This window comes from Triturus cristatus, chromosome 5_1, assembly GCF_964204655.1.
Source record: "Triturus cristatus chromosome 5_1, aTriCri1.1, whole genome shotgun sequence".
Taxonomy (NCBI): Eukaryota; Metazoa; Chordata; class Amphibia; order Caudata; family Salamandridae; genus Triturus; species Triturus cristatus.
The window spans coordinates 68,639,805-68,660,712 of NC_140587.1; the positions used below are offsets into that span (position 1 = coordinate 68,639,805).

The 20,908-nt window shown below is 48.0% G+C and overlaps 1 protein-coding gene across 2 annotated transcripts in view; it reads right to left on the minus strand.

Annotated features, from left to right (window-relative positions):
• Positions 1-569: 569 nt before the first annotated feature.
• The window catches only part of LOC146830200 (uncharacterized), a 241,268-nt gene continuing 220,929 nt past the window's right edge, over positions 570-20,908 (minus strand). For both annotated transcript variants that reach the window (XM_085604030.1, XM_085604029.1), the window contains one exon: positions 570-944. The gene's annotated coding sequence lies outside the window, so the exon portion shown is untranslated. The remainder of the gene's footprint in view (positions 945-20,908) is intronic.

A 20,908-nucleotide genomic window follows, 5' to 3' on the forward strand; every position in this document is an offset into this window, starting at 1 on the left:
TACACTGGGACAGAGACTACACTACAGACTACACTGGGAAAGAGACTACACTACAGACTACAGACTACACTGGGACAGAGACTACACTACGGACTACACTGGGACAGAGACTACACTACAGACTACACTGGGAAAGAGACTACACTACAGACTACACTGGGAAAGAGACTACACTGGGAAAGAGACTTCACTACAGACTGCACTGGGAAAGAGACTACACTGGGAAAGGGACTACACTACAGACTACACTGGGAAAGAGACTACACTACAGACTACACTGGGAAAGAGACTACACTACAGACTACACTGGGAAAGAGACTACACTGGGAAAGGGACTACACTACAGACTACACTGGGAAAGAGACTACACTACAGACTACACTGGGAAAGAGACTACACTGGGAAAGAGACTACACTGGGAAAGAGACTACACTACAGACTACACTGGGAAAGAAAAGAATTTGCGAGCATCGATCATCAATTTATTCAAAACTCAAGGAAGACGATTGTTATACTATTACAGAGTTCAATAGAGTGTCAATGCTTCTTGTTTATTCCTTTATATGGTGAGACAAAGTCTGTATTCATGGCTGTTGAATCACACAGCAAGAGCACATATAAAAAATCATCTTTTAAAATACATTGATTAGGAACAATTCCATATTCCTTTGTATTACAATTTAATGAGAGAGAACCTGTGTTTGTCATTATTCAGTGACTAATCATGAGTACAGTGGGGCTGACGTTTTTGATCTCCGAGTGTCAGCATGTGCCAGGAAGGCTCAGTCTTCGTACATTAATAATAGGATTAAAGTAAATGATTCCACTTTAACAGTTGCCATGTTGTATCAACTCTTCTGTCTTCATCAATATTTCCTTTGAAGACCTTGTATGCAGCTTTAGAACAGCTCATTATCGACGAAGCACGCCTCACACCCCGGGAGCTAGAAGGAAAGCAGGACACAGAAATGTTGGCCCACTTAGATTGAATTCCCAAAAGACCCTTGTCTGGAGGACCCCACAGAGACAAAACAGCTTCAGAGTATCATTCCCCAGCGCATCATTGATCTGCTGGCCAATCATAAATGCTTACACTCTATTTGAGGGATGTAAAGGTAATTGTACATCACACATACAGTTGACAGATGAGGAAGTCACCCCTGGCTATGTAAACAATACATTGTTATAAATAGAAACCACAGATAATATAAATTGAAATATGGGTAAAATAATACAGTTCAAGCATTCCTCAATAATACTCAGTGGGGCAAACCTTTTAAGTAAAATCAGTGCAGTCAGTGATATTTACAAGATTCCAGTGGAGTCACTGTGGGGGTCAATGTAGACAATACTAATTTCCTATGCCTCATCATTGGGCATTCAGAGGAGCCTATGCCTCAGGTAAGACTGACGTCAACGTCACATCATTCAGACTCAGGTGGGGCTCAGGGCCAGTTAGTAAGGTTGCTCTTTGACTCAGGCCTCCTTTCGCGTTTGTTTTTAATGAGGTACCCATCAGGCAATGAAGGATGCAACATCCATCTCAGCTTCCTTGCCTTATCTAAAGGTAAGGAAGCCACTTAGTTTCTAAGAGCGTATTGTTCACTTCCTGAAAATTGCAATAAAGGGCCCGCCTTTTAAGGATTTCAGCACAGTTTTTCTCTGTTTCCTACTGCTATTCATGTTGTGACCATCTCACAAAAACTAATGCTTTTCTGACTGGGCTATCATACCATGCAGGGCTGGACGGGCGTGTGCTCTCACTGTGGAAGCTCCCTGCTAAAGACAGTAGCTAGTTGTCTTTCAGATAGTTCACACCTCCCTTTACAACAAGCTTCAGTCCAGATCCTATTTGCAAGGATCCATGTTACCCCTCATTCTTTTTAACATCTACCTTTGCCCACTTGCTTATTTGATCAGGGTCTTTGGAGTTGATGTAATCTCCTATTCTGATACACTTTTGACTGCAAGACTTGACACGCCTACCTCTGAAATTCAAAAGAAGTTGTTATGATCTTTAATTGCCATCTTGCATTGGGTGACCAGTAATTTCATTGAGTTTAATGTCTCTCAAATAGATATTATGGTGTTGGGTAATGAATGTCCTTGGTTCAGTTTGGGAGACTCATCCAAACTGGCAGAGAAGGTGAAAAGCCTGGTTTTCTGGTTAGGTAAGGCTCTCAACATGGCCACTCAGATCAGCCAGCTGTGTCTTCTCGTTATTTTCAAATATGGATCCTGAAGAAGATGTTTCCATTATTCTTGACCTGAGACGAGATTGTGCAGTTATCTCTGATATTATTTCATCAGTTTACTATACTATTGCCTGTTATATCAGTGTTCTGAATTTGGCAAATGTAAACTTTAAGGAGGCCAGAATATGACAGTTCTGCTTGTAATAAACTTTAGGAAAAACAGAGGGGGTTCTGAGGTTCAGCACAAGCTTCACTGGCTGTCAGACTCCAGGCAGTATCAATACAACATGCTGTGTTGCTCCAACAGAAATGGAAATGGCTCCACTCTGCTTCAACTCATTTTGCCTCCACATTTCTCTTGAGCGACCCCTTGGTCCAGATTGCTCCTCCCTGCTGGCTGTTTAAACATTTTTAAGATCTTGATCTGGAGGACGCTCATTCTCCTTTTTCACATCCTAATTTTGGAATGCTCACCCCTTACGCCTACAGCAGATGGATAACTTTGGTTCCTTCAAAAGAAGCCTGGGTCTGGTGCCTCAGTGGACTAATGCGTCCACTGCAGGGGCTTGTGTTTGATCTCATGCTCACAGGTTCAAATCCTGGCAGCTCCACTCAGCCTTTCATCCATCTGAGGTAGATAAAAAGAGTTCCATTGAGTTGGGTAACAATAAACATCTTTTATTCAGCGTCAAGATACCTACGGGCTGAATGTCTGCTTTACAAATACACGTTATGTTATGGAAGCCATTAAATCTCATCAAATCTGCAGAGTCTTCTTCTGACATCCTTCCATTTTCAAAGGCAGTTCCTAGTGAGAAGATGCTACTGGGTACTCGTCTGCGCTCTGTATATTTTACCGCAAGCCATTGCACCTCAAGACGGCATGGCTTTTTCCATGATAGCAACACCTCTGTCAATGCACTTTGTCCTACCTCAAATATATTAAAAGCTCTTCACACTTCCCTGATTAAAAACAGAGACGAACCATCTACAACTCCAGTGAATTGGACAAGGTTCCTAAAACTCAGCGGAAGTTGCTGCTAGGGAACAACGTTCTTATCATATTGTGATAACTGACCATGGTGTAGGGTCCATTCTATGAATCAGCATGAATGGAGAACCACCCTGAGCAAGAAGGCAGGTGTCTCTTCCAGTCAGAACTGGAGCTCAGTAAAGACACATTTAAGTTCTTTTGTGTTTTAAAAGAAATTTGAGGAAAATATAAAAATAGTTACTACACAGATGTATTAGCGTCATTCTATTTTCATGTTTCAGATGTAAAATCTCAATGGTACATTTCAATTAAAAGCGAATGATCCATCTGCCACATTTCTAAATATACATAAGGATCTGCTTAATGAGGAGCTCCGAGTGCCAGGACTTTATCAAAAATGTTTAAATATCCCTAAATTTAAACTTAAAATGCTTGCTAGTCATGTCTCAGCACAATGTGATATCAAATATATAGAATGGATATGATCATTAGCCTTGGTAAGACCAACTTGAGAAGATCATAGAATATATATTCAGGGGCACGTTTATGAAAAACTATTACAGCACAGCAAGTCACCTTACTGCACTGTGTTATAGGGAAAGGGCAGCAATGGGCCGTGTCTATCACAATACTGCGCATCACAGCCTTTTCCCAGTGCTGGTGCACAATGGGCTGCCTAGATCCAATGCAGGCATCCTTACACCATGGTGCAAGGGTGCCTGAGTCACATGCAGGATTGTTTTTGTGCAGGAAGGGGCCCCTTCCTGCACAAACACCATCCCCTGAAGCACACATAGAAAGAGAAAGTAACAAGAAAGTGGAAGTAACGAGGAGAAATAAAGATATTTCTCCTTGTTCTAACTCCCCTGGGAAGTTGCATTTTGCCACATTTCCAGATTCACCAGTAATGGTATATCTGGGAATGCATTAAATTCAATGAAACACCTCCCTGGGGCAGACATTTGTACTGTGTTGCACTACTCTGGATGTATCAAGTCACTCAGGGCCATGTATTGGACTTGAATGGCTTGATAAATTGCCTTATGGGATTTGGGATTGCGTCGTGCATGCACCACATTCGGTGGTGCAAAATCAATGCAACCCCTATATAAACATGGCCGTCATTTTTTAGAATTTCCCTACTCTGATTTGAGGCAGGTAATCCTAAAAGGTATGTCCCCACCATGCTATCCATGCAGCTGCACACATACTACAACATAATAAAGGGTATTTTTGGTGACCTTTTCTCTGAGAAATGCTCATGTGTCAACATTTCACTGGATTATACATTTCAAAAGTTTAAAATATTTTTTTTAAATCCTCTCTTATAAAATATGGAATTAGAAGGCATAAGTGCCCTAAGATCCTTTTAACAGATATCCGATCGGTATATACTGTATATATCTACAGACACATTTTAAAGCTTTTAAAGCATTGAATTTATACTATAATATGCCTTTTAATAGTTTGATTATATGCTATCTGATGCTCTGTACAATTTTATGTGTTTATTACAATTACAGTTTTATTACCTCAAGACTTTATAATGATTTAACTTATTTTTTTATCTGAGTCTAAATTGCTATTACATGTTATTTATCTGCCACATTTCTTAATGTATAAATTGAAGGAAATATTTTTCTCAAATGCTTTGAGTGAAGAGTTGAGTTGCCTGATGCCATATTATCCTTTCTTATTCATAATCATTATTCAGATGAAACCAGCATTTTTGCCTGTAAAGTAGCCTCCTGTGCTATCAGTTTTGCTACAATATGCTGAACTTAGGATTGAGAGCAGCCGTGTTTTCATTGGTGCCCCTGTAGGTCCGTATTGCCATTGGGCAGAGCAGCGGTGTTTTCATTGGTGCCCCTGTAGGTCCCTACTGCCATTGGGCAGAGCAGCAGTGTTTTCATTGGTGCCCCTTCTGGTCCGTATTGCCATTGGACCGAGCAGCAGTGTTTTCATAGGTGCCCCTTCTGGTCCGTATTTCCATTGGACAGAGCAGCAGTGTTTTCATAGGTGCCCCTTCTGGTTCGTATTGCCATGGGACAGAGCAGCAGTGTTTTCATCAGTGCCCCTGTAGGTCCGTACTGCCATTGGACAGAGCAGCAAAGTTTTCATCGGTGCCCCTGTAGGTTCGTACTGCCATTGGACAGAGCAGCTGTGTTTTCATCGGTCCCCCTTTAGGTCCTTACTGTCATTGGACAGAGCAGCAGTGTTTTCATCGGTGCCCCTGTAGGTTCGTACTGCCATTGAGCAGAGCAGCAGTGTTTTCATCGGTGCCCCTCTAGGTCCATACTGCCATTGGACAGAGCAGCAGTGTATTCATTGGTGCCCATGTAGGTCAATACTGCCATTGGGCAGAGCAGCAGTGTTTTCATCGGTGCCCCTAAAGGTCAGTAATGCCATTGGACAGAGCAGCAGTGTTTTCATCGGTGGCCCTGTAGGTCCGTACTGCCATTGGACAGAGCAGCAGTGTTTTCGTCGGTGCCCCTGTAGGTCCGTACTGCCATTGGGCAGAGCAGCAGTGTTTTCATCGGTGCCCCTGTAGGTCCGTACTTCCATTGGACAGAGCAGCCGTGTTTTCGTCGGTGCCCCTGTAGGTCTTTACTGCCATTGGGCAGAGCAGCAGTGTTTTCATCGGTGCCCCTGTAGGTCCGTACTGCCATTGGACAGAGCAGCAGTGTTTTCATCGGTGCCCCTGTAGGTCCGTACTGCCATTGGACAGAGCAGCAGTGTTTTCGTTGGTGCCCCTGTAGGTCCGTACTGTCATTGTACAGAGCAACAGTGTTTTCATCGGTGCCCCTGTAAGTCTGTACTACCATTGGATAGAGCAGCAGTGTTTTCATCGGTCCCCTTTAGGTCCGTACTGCCATTGGACAGAGCAGCAGTGTTTTCATTGGTGCCCCTTTAGGTGCGTACTGCCATTGGACAGAGCAGCAGTGTTTTTTATCGGTGTCCCTGTAGGTCCGTACTGCCATTGGACAGAGCAGCAGTGTCTAAATCGGTGCCCCTTTAGGTCTGTACTGCCATTGAACAGAGCAGCAGTGATTTCATCGGTGCCCCTGTAGGTCCGTACTGCCATTGGACAGAGCAGCAGTGTTTTCATCGGTGTCCCTGTAGGTCCGTACTACCATTGGACGGAGCAGCAGTGTTTTCATCGTTGCTCCTGTAGGTCTGTATTGCTATTGGACAGAGCAGCAGTGTTTTCATCGGTGCTCCTGTAGGTCCATACTGCCATTGGACAGAGCAGCAGTGTTTTCATCGGTGTCCCTGTAGGTCCGTATTGCCATTGGACAGAGCAGCAGTGTTTTCATCGGTGCTTCTGTAGGTCCTTACTGCCATTGGACACAGCAGCAGTGATTTCATCGGTGGCCCTGTAGGTCCGTACTGCCATTGGACAGAGCAGCAGTGATTTCATCGGTGCCCCTGAAGGTCCGTACTGCCATTGGACAGAGCAGCAGTGATTTCATCGGTGCCCCTGTAGGTCCGTACTGCCATTGAACAGAACAGCAGTGATTTCATCGGTGCCCCTATAGGTCCGTACTGCCATTGGACAGAGCAACAGTGATGTCATCGGTGCCCCCTGCAGGTCCGTACTCCCATTGGACAGAGCAGCAGTGATTTCATCGGTGCCCCTGTAGGTCCGCACTGCCATTGGACAGATCAGCAGTGATTTTATCGGTGCCCCTGTAGGTCCATAATTCCATTGGACAGAGCAGCAGTGTTTTCATCGGTGCCCCTGTAGGTCCGTATTGCCAATGGACAGAGCAGCAGTGTTTTCATCGGTGCTCCTGTAAGTCCGTATTGCCATTGGACAGATCAGCAGTGATTTCATCGGTGCCCCTGTATGTTCATAATGCCATTGGACAGAGCAGCAGTGATTTCATCGGTGCCCCTGTAGGTCCGTACTGCCATGGGACAGAGCAACAGTGATTTCATCGGTACCCCTGCAGGTCCGTACTGCCATTGGACAGAGCAGCAGTGATTTCATCGGTGCTCCTGTAGGTCCGTACTGCCATTGGGCAGAGCAGCAGTGTTTTCATCGGTGCCCCTGTAGGTCCGTACTTCCATTGGACAGAGCAGCAGTGTTTTCGTCGGTGCCCCTGTAGGTCCTTACCGCCATTGGGCAGGGCAGCAGTGTTTTCATCGGTGCCCCTGTAGGTCCGTACTGCCATTGGACAGAGCAGCAGTGTTTTCATCGGTGCCCCTGTAGGTCCGTACTGCCATTGGACAGAGCAGCAGTGTTTTCGTTGGTGCCCCTGTAGGTCCGTATTGCCATTGGACAGGGCAGCAGTGTTTTCATCGGTGCCCCTCTAGGTCCGTTCTGCCATTGGACAGAGCAGTAGTGTTTTCATCGCTGCCCCTGTAGGTCCGTACTGCCATTGGACAGAGCAGCAGTGTTTTCATCGGTGCCCCTGTAGGTCCGTACTGTCATTGTACAGAGCAACAGTGTTTTCATCGGTGCCCCTGTAAGTCTGTACTGCCATTGGATAGAGCAGCAGTGTTTTCACCGGTGCCCCTGTAGGTCTGTACTGCCATTGGACAGAGCAGCAGTGTTTTCATCGGTCCCCTTTAGGTCCGTACTGCCATTGGACAGAGCAGCAGTGTTTTCATTGGTGCCCCTTTAGGTGCGTACTGCCATTGGACAGAGCAGCAGTGTTTTTTATCGGTTCCCCAATGTAGGTCCGTACTGCCATTGGACAGAGCAGCAGTGTTTAAATCGGTGCCCTTTTAGGTCTGTACTGCCATTGAACAGAGCAGCAGTGATTTCATCGGTGCCCCTGTAGGTCCATACTGCCATTGGACAGAGCAGCAGTGTCTAAATCGGTGCCCCTTTAGGTCTGTACTGCCATTGAACAGAGCAGCAGTGATTTCATCGGTGCCCCTGTAGGTCCATACTGCCATTGGACAGAGCAGCAGTGTTTTCATCGGTGTCCCTGTAGGTCCGTACTGCCATTGGACGGAGCAGCAGTGTTTTCATCGTTGCCCCTGTAGGTCTGTATTGCTATTGGACAGAGCAGCAGTGTTTTCATCGGTGCTCCTGTAGGTCCATACTGCCATTGGACAGAGCAGCAGTGTTTTCATCGGTGCTCCTGTAGGTCCATACTGCCATTGGATACAGCAGCAGTGATTTCATCGGTGGCCCTGTAGGTCCGTACTGCCATTGGACAGAGCAGCAGTGATTTCACCGGTGCCCCTGTAGGTCCGTACTGCCATTGGACAGAGCAGCAATGATTTCATCGGTGCCCCTGTAGGTCCGTACTGCCATTGAACAGAACAGCAGTGATTTCATCGGTGCCCCTATAGGTCCGTACTGCCATTGGACAGAGCAACAGTGATTTCATCGGTGCCCCTGCAGGTCCGTACTCCCATTGGACAGAGCAGCAGTGATTTCATCGGTGCCCCTGTAGGTCCGTACTGCCTTTGGACAGATCAGCAGTGATTTCATCGGTGCCCCTGTAGGTCCATAATTCCATTGGACAGAGCAGCAGTGTTTTCATCGGTGCCCCTGTAGTCCCGTATTGCCATTGGACAGAGCAGCAGTGTTTTCATCGGTGCTCCTGTAGGTCCGTATTGCCATTGGACAGATCAGCAGTGATTTCATCGGTGCCCCTGTATGTCCATAATGCCATTGGACAGAGCAGCAGTGATTTCATCGGTGCCCCTGTAGGTCCGTACTGCCATGGGACAGAGCAGCAGTGATTTCATCAGTGCCCATATAGGTCCGTACTGCCATTGGACAGAGCAACAGTGATTTCATCGGTACCCCTGCAGGTCCGTACTGCCATTGGACAGACCAGCAGTGATTTCATAGGTGCCCCTGTAGGTCCATACTGCCATTGGACCTAAAGTGGCTCCAAGGAGTGCATGTTATTCTGATTTCTGAAGATGGTCTGCAAAGGTATAGTTCTTTCAAAGGTCTATGAAGCTGGCAGAGTTAATTATGTACATAGAATTACTGTTAGTAGGCATTATGAAACAGATGCCAAATGAACCGATGACAATGGCAGCAAAGTGACTAATGGGAGGAATACAGGAGAAGGACGATAAAAGACCTCTGCACGATGATGGATGGTGGAGGGTGAGGATATTTATGAGTTCTGGAAATATTGGTCATTCTGTATGGGAAGTGGGGTGGAAATGACGAAGAGATGAGCCTCAACCAATAGGAATGTGCAGCTGGTTCATGCTGAAAAAGAATAGCAGGCATCCCCACCTATTTATAGATATGAATAGACTAGTGCTGTAGAGTTACCCCTGTCAGGAAGGCGTGAGCGCTCAGCTATTTTATCCTGAATGAAGGTCACATAAGCTTGTGTTTGTTCCTTATCAAATTTGTATCTATGTACCTGTTAAAAATGATTTACAAAATAACTAAAAAAAGATGAGAACTGACGTCAACTGGAACCTGGAAGGACCAGTAGCATGCAAAATCTGCCCCTTCGGCTGCAAGTTAGATATGCCGTCAGGGGCTGACCAGGCCGAGACAGTCCAGCCCACTCCTAAATTCATTCTTTGTAATGTTAGATCTCGGGCGAAACACCCGATCGAAATCTGGGACATGATCAGCTCCCATGCCCCGGAATTATGTTTTCTGACCAAAACCTGGTTAAATCCCACAAACAACCCTCAGATTAATCTTGCTATACCGGATGGGTACAAATTCTTCCATTTGGATAGGCAGGGAAAACAGGGGGGTGGGATCGCAATCGCTTTTAAGAATTATCTAAAGGTCCAATGGACTGATACACATAGCACGGATGGCCTGGAATTAGGCTTTTTTATAGTCACTAGGTCTCCCTCGGATTGCTGGAATGGGGCCCTGATCTAGCGCCCACCAGGACCCAGGACCCACTTCTCAAATTAATTAGTTCAGCTGATTGCCATGCAGGCTCTAGCATCCAGCAACTTCATGCTGCTTGGAGATTTTAATTTCCACGGCGAAGACCTTCTGAACCCTGAGATGAATCACCTCCTAAGCAGCCTAACTCAAATCGGGCTCTCCTTACTGACAACGGCCCCTACGCATAAGGCAGGCCATGCTCTAGACCTGATTTTCACCAATATTGAGCATTTATTCGTCCTTCCCCCCCTTCCCTTAACATGGTCTGACCACTTCATGGTCCCTTTTTCCACTCGACAGCAGCATGTAATTGTACAACCACGATCTGGGCCTCGCCCTAAGCAACGCCATAGACCTTGGAACAACCTATCCCTAGAGGCATTTGAGGCCGCCTATCAGGTATATTCACAGGCAGATACCCTGGCAGACCCAACCGTCCTGAGACTGCTGAAGAATTTCAACTCCAGACTAACTCTGGCTTTTGACTCGGTGATCCCTGGAAAAAATGTTTCCCCCTTCAAACAACGACCATCAGCCCCCTGGTATACAGGTGAACTTGGCACGGAAAAAACTAGATGTAAGGTCCTGGAGAGACGCTGGAGATCCAGCAAAGCACATTTGGACAAACATACCTTTAAATTGTCCCTATCAAAATACCATCAAAATATAAAAAAAAGCAAGGAAACTGTTTATTCTAAAACAAATTGACCAGGCCACTAATTCCTCAAAAACACTATTTAACATAGTTAGAGACTTTGTCTCACCCCAAGCCTGCAGACTACCTCAAATGGAATCACAGGATCTTTGCAACTCCCTTGCGACTCACTTCCAGGAAAAAATCACCTTGATCTATGCTAATTTCCCTCCCCCACTAGCCCAGTCCGTAACCCCCTGCAGGAGCTCCACAGAATTCAATCAGCAGACTTCCGATAATCTCACACAATTTTAACCTCTCTCTATAACGTAAGTCTCTAAATTAATATCTTCGGCTAAATCAGGTTCACCTAACGACTTGTGCCCCTCCAGAATTATGGCCCTGCTAGCCCCATGTTGTGCCCCAGAAATTCAAGACATTTTCAACTGTTCTATCAGTTCGGGTATCATTCCCCCATCCTGGAAGGAAGCTTTTGTTCGACCCATTTTGAAGAAACCGGCTGCTGACCCTGTCTTACTGGGTAACTACCGGCCCATATCTTTGTTACCCTTGTTGGGCAAACTACTTGAATCGGCCATTAACAGACAGTTAAGTCTCTACCTAGAATCTAACAATCATTTGGATCCGTCACAATCAGGGTTCCGGCCAGGTTTCAGCACTGAAACCGCGATCCTGGCAGTGACGGACTCATTGAGGCTAGAAATGGATGCCAGAGGATCAGCTATTCTGGTCCTCCTGGACTTGTCCGCAGCATTCAACACTATCTCACATGCCAAGCTGTCGGAGAGACTGATATCTTGCGGTATTCGAGACCAGGCCTTAAAATGGATACAGAATTTCCTGTCTGATAGAAGCCAGACAATCATGCTGGGACCTTACCGTTCAGACAAGTACAGTGTGGACAAAGGGGTTCCTCAGGGATCGTGCCTTAGCCCCACTTTGTTTAAATTGTACATGGCCCCTTTAGCAAAAATAGCAGAATCATCTGGTTTTGAGATAATCTCATACACAGATGATACCCAGCTCATTTTTAAAATCAACCCAGAAGCACAATTCGAACATCTTCGCTTCGCAGCCGGAATGCGCAACATCGCCGACTGGATGACTGAGAATTAACTCCAATTAAATCCCAGCAAAACAGAAATTATGCTAATTTGGAAAGCTTCTCTGTGCTGGTCCCAGGGCTGCTGGCCCGATGATCTGGGTACCCCCCCCCCCCCGCCGCTAAACAAGTGGTAAAGAACTTGGGTTTTAAACTTGATCAAGCACTATCCATGAAGGATCATATAGCAGCAACTTCCAGCTCTTGCTATTTCAGCCTGCGGCTCCTACGGAAAATACTTCCCTATCTACCTACCAAGCATCGTAAGACCCTGGTCCAGGCCATGGTGATCTCTCGCCTCGACTATGGCAACGCGTTATTGGCAGAATTAGGCCCGACACTGCTAAGGAAACTGCAGGTCATACAAAACACTGCCGCGCGAATGATTCTAAACCGCCCTCCGGGTTCACCGTCAGCCCCTCTACTGTTAGACCTTCACTGGCTTCCAATCACAAAACAAGCATATTTCAAGACCTGCTGTCTTACATATAAGGCCATAAACGGAAAAGGCCCTCAATATCTATCACGCAGACTCACTAAACAAATCTCAGTTTGTGACCTTAGGTCTAATGCCCTAGGGTTCTTGAAGACCCCACGAATCCGCCTTACCCGCTCTGGGGGTAGGTCCTTCTCATATCTCGCCCCTCGTTACTGGAATATGCTCCCCATTTCCATACGCTCCTGCCCCTCCCTCATCACCTTCAGGAAAAAATTGAAAACCTTTCTGTTCTGATCACTCGTGATCAGCTTTCACCTCCCGCTGTTTCTCTCACCTTCCCCTTAGTTTTCTACCAGGTATAGCGCCGAGATGCCCCAGGTTGAGTCGTGCGCTTTAGAAATGACCTTAACATAACATAACATAACATTGAACATCTCGGTGGTCTCATATCCATCTGTTGCCCCAGTTTGCAGCTTGCAGTTGTATCTGAGCGACATTTTGTCGACCAACCGTAGGTTCATGTTAACCACGTTTCAGCTTAATTTAGTCAATTTATTGGAGGCTTACCCATTAAGAGGCCAATAGAATAGAGGAAAGAGGGTCTGTCCTTATGACAGACTCTCTGTCCAATGCACGATGTACTATGTTTTCTTTTCTACTTGTTACCACCTAATTAGAGATAGATTTATAAGACCACATGTTTTAAACTTTAAGCAGTGTCGACAGGCCTTGCTGTTTCCTCAGTCTGTTTCCCATAAGCTAACAACGTTATTAATTGTAGATTTTGTTTCTGCTGTTGTGAACATTAGGAAGCATCTGCCTGATTTTTATGCTATGACTATATCCCGCTGATGGTGCCTATCATGTTTTTCATTGATATGTCATTCTACACATAAACACTAGGGGGGTATAGAACGTGTGATAACCATTGCAAAAGTAATTTAACGCAACTCACAACATCGCAGTCTATCACTGGAAAATTACGCTGTGTTTACTAAGGATTTGAAACACGGCGGCACCATGCGATAGTCACCAGATAACACGTCACATGGGCGCGTTGAAAACAACGCCACTCCGCAAAAAGGCGAAACATGAACGCAAGAAAAGCTGCGATGAGGCCAATCACGATACAAAAAGTTGTGAAAACCAGCGGCAGGCCTGCAAATCCACATGCCTGGCGTGAAAATGCACAATAAAAGCTACAAAAACCACACAACAGAAACAATCCAAAGTGCGTAGCAACATGGATGCACCATGACCGAGCGCAGAGGCCAACGCGAACCCCACAACCCCCACAGACCACCAGCAAGGTTCAATGAGGTCGGGGAAGGCCAGGAAGAAGAGGGAGAGGAAGAATGGGTGCAGTCCGCAGCAAAACCAGATCAGCGTCACGGAGGTGACAGACCACTACCATCAACTGACACACAATTAGACCACCTGGATGCAGTCGGAGTGTCGAGGAGGCCAATGGAGGAGGCCAAGAGGCGCTGGCATGAACCAGGCACAAAGCCGCTGCCAACAGGAAGGTAGCAACAGCGACAGAAGGTGGGAGTCCTGCACCACAGCAGGAGCTGGAGGAAATGGAGGCCACAGTCAACAGTGTGGAGATGGTGCAAGGAGGTGGGAGTGCGGACAAAGCTTGGGAGGACCTGACACAACATCAACAGGGTGAGTAAAGACGAGGGACTGGGGGGATGGGGGAGATGGGCACAATGGCACACATGCACAATGATGGGTAGCACACTGCACACCCACAATGACCCTGGAGCATGTCCCTCATCTCCGTGGCACACTGCAGCAGACACACGTTGCGATAACAGCACATCCACATTGACGACAATGTGACACAATGTGCATCCCTGACACTGCAGAACAGAGGACACAACAGGCTCCGCACAGGCGCATAAACAGGCCTACTAAATCTGACAGCGCTGGAACTGTGAAATGGAAATGTACGCGTACAACCTCAAATCCGTCATGTAGTCCAAATGTACACTGTCCCCCATCTAAATCCTGCACCTCCAAAACAGTCACAATGTACATTGTCACACAACCTGCATGTAAACAAGAACAATGCGCCAACACATATCTCAACAGAATGTCAACATGCATCTCCCCTTCACATTATTGCAGAGGGACACACAACACCTCCAGCAGTGCACAGAAGACCACACATCAGTGATGCTGCAGAAGACCACCCCACCATCGGCACCGATACCCTACAATAGCCCACGGACATCTTAGGCAACCCACCCCCAGGAGCAGGGCAGCCAAGCCACACAGAGGAGACTCCAGCCCCTGCACAGACCACACAGCAGGAAGCACCCGCCACCACGTCACCTAGGCACACATAGCATTCCAATGCCAGGTGTCTGGTTGACAAAAGGAGGTGGACAAACAGGTGTGAGTGAGGCATAACCCCATGGAAAATGAACAGCACCAGGACCCCCTACACCACACCAAGGAGATCCCCACTGCGACAGAGACACATGCACGTGCACATTTACAGTACAGAATCACACCCAGAGGCACGCAATTATTAATCACACACCCACGCGGGACGTGCGTACGATGGCCCAGTACACTCCACTAATGTATTGAGTGGGTGACGATAAAGCTACATGTCCAAGGTCTAACACGCTACCTGCGGTGACATGTTGGCATCTGCTGTACACAACACAATGTAATCTTGACGGGCCCGGGGCCCTCATGCATACATTATGAACACAAGGACACACGCAGCTAGTTCGTGGAACTGGCCACAGGCACATGCACCCGGCCCCTTAATTGGCAGGGCCACATGTACAGTGATGCCTGTGCTGGATGTGTGTAGGGTGAGTGTAAGCCAGCCCGCAAGGAGTCATTGGTGCTGGCGAAATCGTGAACAGTGAACAGCAGTAAAACAGAAACAGAAAAAACAGCATAACAGAGACAACAGCGGAGCATCATGGAGGTAGCCGGAGCAAGAACAGAGGCCACCCAATATGCAAACAGATGTGTCCGTGAGATGCAGTGCACTGAGTTTGGGGCACCGGGAGTGCCAAGCAGGGTATCATGCAGATGATGTCATCCAACACAGGTGTGAGCAACTCAGTCAGTCTGCCAGTACGACTGTTTTGACTCTTGCAATTGGCGGTTGGAGGTGGACCTGGCGGTGGTGGCGTGTGGCCTCCTGCGGTGATGTGACATCCGTGCCGCACAGGACTTGCTTTGATGTGTGAGCCCTGGAGGCAGGGGATAGCGCAGGGCCACAGACACATGGCGTTGATGACCCCAGGGCCCTTGTCTCAGAAGCCATCCAATTTATCAGAAGACAGGGTCCCTGACTGGAGCAGCACAGAGTTAGTGGCCCTGCATGCATTGCAGCCGGCAGAGGCGCCCCACCACGGGACGGTGACTTGTGGTGCAGTCAGATGTGCCACGCGAGCTGATCCTCATCAATGTCCGAGGTGAATGTGGCGGAGGGTTGCGGGGGACAGTGGAAGGTGTCCTCCAGGGCATGATGCAAGGGTGGAAGCTGTCCGGAATGGAGGAGTGGAATGCCACGGCATCGTTTTTGCCACAAAGTCAGTATCACCGACATGATGGTGATGACAACCCCATGTCCATTGACTCAGTCGACACTAAAGTACAACCAGAAAGTGTCCATGGCTCTCAGGAAAAAAGACTTAGTGGCACCGGGGCTGAAAGGGGAGGCAGTCTGCGAGGAGGCCTGTACAATGACATCAAGTCAGCCATTAATAAATCAAGACTGAATTCTAATAGTGTGTTCTACTTGACTGTAGTGCAGGCCCGAGTCAGTGGTCAGCGCAGCCCAAACACGGTTCAACTGGCTCCCCCTGGAACTCTAACACATGACGTTGACATGACATTTGGGGGTGACTTGTGGTTGACGGAGGCATGAGCGCCAGAGCCGAGCGAGTGTTCAGTCAGCGACGTCCTGCCTGGTATGGACTGGATTGGATTGGCGTGAGGCCTGCTGGACCACAGTGTAGGTCAACGACCTAGTCATCAAGGGCCCACAGACACCTGTGGCTGGGATGCCAAGCACATACTTGGTGTCACCACATCGAAGGGAATATAGGGATTTAAACGCTGCATTGATGTGCGTACTCGGACAATGTATGATCAAGACTCAGTCCCAAATGTGTGACATACTCGCACGCCGCATAGGCTGGAGGCAGCGGTCATCAAGGGCCCACAGCCACGTGTCGTTGTCTTGCGATGCACAGAGTTAGTGACACCAGGGCAGTTGTCGGTAGTGTTCGATCACCTCCGTAACGATGATCCTTTTTTCCTCCTGACTGACACGCATCTTCCTCTCACACCTCTCCTTGCATGCAATAATATGTACTCTGCCATTGACAAATCAAGACTCTGTCCCACATGTGCGAACGACTCGAAAGCAGCGTGGCCCGAGGGCAGTAGTCCTCGTGGGCCCTGTTAGAATCCGGGTTCTCTGGTTGGCACAGGTAGGTACTTGTGACAAGCAGGGAACCTTTCCTCTAGTCAGGGTAAGGGGTTACACTCCTAAAATAACCCCTGCTCACCCTCTAGGTAGCTTGGCGCGAGCAGACAAGGCTTATCTCAGAGCGTTATAGGTTAAGCATTTGTGAACACATACAGTAACCAAGTGACAACACTACAAATGGACACCACACAGGTAGGTATATTAAAAATAAGGATTCTTTATATAGGATTATCACAAGACCATTAAACGATAAAAAATACACAATACAGTTGCTTAGTTTCTCTTAAGTTCTTAAATGCGACACTTTAAGTCAATGTACCTTAGATGCGACACACAGGGCAACGAAAGTGTTGCAGCGATGCAGATGCGTTGAAGTTCTTGGTGCAAAAGAAATAAAGACGGGATCTTCCAGATGCGTGACGCTTCTCCGAGGTTGCGAGAAGGCCCGACTCGATGCGTCAGCTACAGCGGCGTCACCTTTGATGAGATGCGACGACAGCGGCCTTGGCAGCGGCCCTCTTCTCCGACGTTGCGAGACGCTTCCGCTCGATGCGATGCTGCAGCGGCGACACTCCTTCTGCGAGGTGCGGCAACCGCGGCTCCGACTGCGGCACGCTTCTCCGTGGATGCGAGACACTTCCGGATGATGCGAGACGCTTCCGCTCGATGTGATGCTGCAGCGGCGACACTCTCTGCGAGATGCGACGGCAACAGTTCCGACGGCGATACGCTTCTCTCCCTTGCGTCGCGTTTCCAGCTCCTTGCGACACGCAGTCCCTCAGAAGGCCCAACAACAGCAGCAGGCACTTCCAAAAGACTTTGGGGAGCTGGGGATGAAGTCCACTGGTCCTGGGACTTCGTTCAGGGGGCAAGCTCAGTTCAAGCCCTTGGAGATCTTTAAGCACGAGTTGAAATAAAAGTCTTTGTAGTCTTTTCTCCTCTCCTTCAGCAGCAAGGCAACCACTGCAGGCCAATCCCCCAGGTCAGGGACAGTTACTCCTCCTACAACTTTTCCAGTTCCTTCTCTTCTGGCAGAGGTTCTTCTTGTTTCAGCAGGATCTGATCTAATTTCTTGGGAGCAGGGTCCCAATACTTATACCCCTAATTCCTTTGTTCCTCTGGGGTAGAGGGGCCTTTGCCCAGTCCAAACCAGTTCTTGAGCACTCTGTTGACATGACTCTGCCTTTCTATTCAGGGTGCAGGGCAGAGACATCAGCCGCTCCGCAGGAGGCGGCGCCAGCATTGTGGTAGCAGAGCACAACCCTATTCAGAGCCCAGGTGTACTCCTCCCACCCATCTGACTGCCAATCTTCCTATTCACCACCAGGCTACCTAGCCCTGCCCCTCTGGGTTTCCCCAGCCCTGTCACTCACGCAACCAGACAGGCAGATACACAGAGGCGGGCTGAAATGGTCAGGCAAGCAAATACCAACTTTCTAAAAGTGGTATTTGCAAACACAGAATATTAAAATAAACTTTACTAAAAGATGTATTTTATTATTCTGAGTTCAGGCATACTAAACTCGAATTTCTACCATGTTCCCTGGGTCTGTTAGGATCATAGGATGTAACAATTCTAACAGCCATTCTGGCCTATGGAGAACAGGTAGCCTTACAATAGTGAACAAGCATTTGCAATGCAATAGGTCTCGCATTAATTAAGTTTGAGCTATTGGCATTGCTAAATATTGCAACACCAATTGCAACAAAGGTCTATAAATTGTAGGCCAAAAAAATGTGTATTTATTTTTGTAGCAATGGTGGCATGCTGCGCTTTAGATGAATATGTTTAAAAGTAAAGTGCGCCTTACTGCGATTGCTACAATAGTTAATTGTGGATGCGTTAACAATTGATGTGTGCACTGATGGCTGGTGGTGTGTGTGCCGGTAGAAATTGTGCACTGATGGCTGGTGGTGTGTGTGCCTGGTGGAAGCGTGCACTGACGGCTGGTGGTGTGTGTGCCTGGTGGAAGCGTGCACTGACGGCTGGTGGTGTGTGTGCCTGGTGAAAACGTGCACTGACGGCTGGTGGTGGGTGCCTGGTGAAAGCGTGCACTGACTGACGGCTGTTGGTGTGTGTGTGCCTGGTAAAAGCGTGCACTGACGGCTGGTGGTGTGTGTGTGCCTGGTGAAAGCGTGCACTGACGTCCGGTGGTGTGTGCCTGGTGGAAGCGTGCACTGATGGCTGGTGGTGTTTGTGCCTGTAGAAATTGTGCACTGGTGGTGTGTGTGTGCCTGGTGAAAGCGTGCACTGACATCTGGTGGTGTGTGCCTGGTGGAAGCGTGCAGTGACGGCTAGTGGTGTCTGTGCCTGGTGAAAGTGTGCACTGATGGTGTGGTTGTGTCTGTGGTTGTGTGTGTGGTTGTGTATGTGTAGTTGTGTGTGTGGTTTTGTATGTGTGGTTGTGGTAGTGGTGTGTGTGGTTGTGGCTGTGTGCTTGTGTGTGTGCTTGTGGTTGTTTTTGTGTGGTTGTGTGTGGTTGTGGTTGTGTGTGTGGTGTGTCACGGGGCAGCGAAGGGGACAGAAGGAGAAAAAGGCACCGAATCACGGGGGCAGCGAAGGGGACAGGAGATAAAAATGCACAGAATCACGGTGGCAGTGAAGGGGAGAGAAGGAGAAAAAAGGCGCAGAATTACGGGGGCAGCGAGGGGGACAGAAGTAGTGCCATTAAGAGAGATGAAATGATGAGGTGAAAGGAGGAGTCAGGTATGAAGTAGCGACTCTGGTAAAGGGAGGGGCAGGATGAAAAGGTGGAGCCTGTGAAGTGCTGGTGGAGATGAGAGACTGAAAGATAGTGATGAAATAAGTGACTGGGTGAGAAAAGGAGAGCCACTGGTAGAAGGAGGGACAGAATGACAAGGGGAGAGATAGCCCGTGAAGTACCGGAGGGGAGTGCTATTAGAAGACAGTGAAAGGCTGAGGTGAAAGGAGAAGTCTACTAAGAAGCCGAGAGACTGGTGAAATGAGGGACAGTGTGACAAGGAGAGCAGAGAGACATCAATAAAGTAGTGGTAATGTTTTTATGCATGTTATTTTATTTGCAGTGGAGGTTTTTTTTTTTTAGTAAATTAGAGTTACAGCTATTGAGGCTGTAAATCAAGCGATCGGCGCTCAGGAGACAGCGGGAAGGGAAGTAGCTCAGGGTGGAGGAGGGGTGTGGAGATGAGATGCTGGGGCAGAAGAGCAAGTTGGGTTAACAGTGAACAGCGGGAGGGGGTGATCTGGGTACGGGAGTACAAACAGCTGTTGGCCCATCACCTTCGGAAAAGCCAATCAATTTGTTTGCATGTATGAAATAAAGAAATGCAAATACATAGTGAAAGCAACTCCGTTCTTAAACAATGACAGGCGTGTTTAAAGTCGAAGCGTCGCCATTTAGAAACAATAGGTCTCGCATTGATGCGAGTTTGAGCTACTGACATTGTAAATAACAATGCCTTTTATTTAGGTTTTTAAAAAGAAAACAAAAATAAAAGGCATTATTATTTGCAAATGTCAATAGTTCAAACTCGCGTCAATGCGATAACTATGGCATTGCAATTGCTTGTTAACTTCTAGTCTTCAAGCCGGAAGTTAGGTGCCCTTGCCCGGGACGTGGGCGGGGCCTGCTCCGGCAAAAACAGAAACCGGCGTGCTGTGCTAACGCGGGCTCCCATGTTGAAGGGAGAGCCCCGCAGTGGCGGCCGGACTTAAGAGAAGCCCCGGGTCCCAGGAGTGGGCCCGGGTGAAGAATGCGGCGGCAGAGGATGACCACAGCAGCGCGGGGCTCCCAGGAGTGCAGAGAAGCCCCGCAACAGAAGTGCTGCAGCCGCGTGTTGGAGACCCCCCCAGAAGAGCAGCCCGGTGAGTAAAGAAGGGCTGGGGGGGCTCCGTGTGGGCTATTGTTGCTCAGAATTGCAAAAGTACACTTTGCACCAACAATAGCCCACACGGAGCCTCCAATGGGGCTGGCATGTTATCGGAAGCGGGACAGGAGATGTGCACATCGCGTTTGTGCACGTGCGTGTCAAGTGCGCGTACACCGGCTCAAATCCGCCAAAAGCCTTGCGCGTGCCCATATCCTGTCCCACTTCCGAGGCAAGTCAGCAACAATAGATCTCGCTGGCGGACAGCAGCGCTTTGCGCTGCGTTCGCAGGAGAGACCTAAAAACGTGAGTGTTGGCATTGTGTAGAAAGTTACTGCAGCCACCATGGGTACATTATC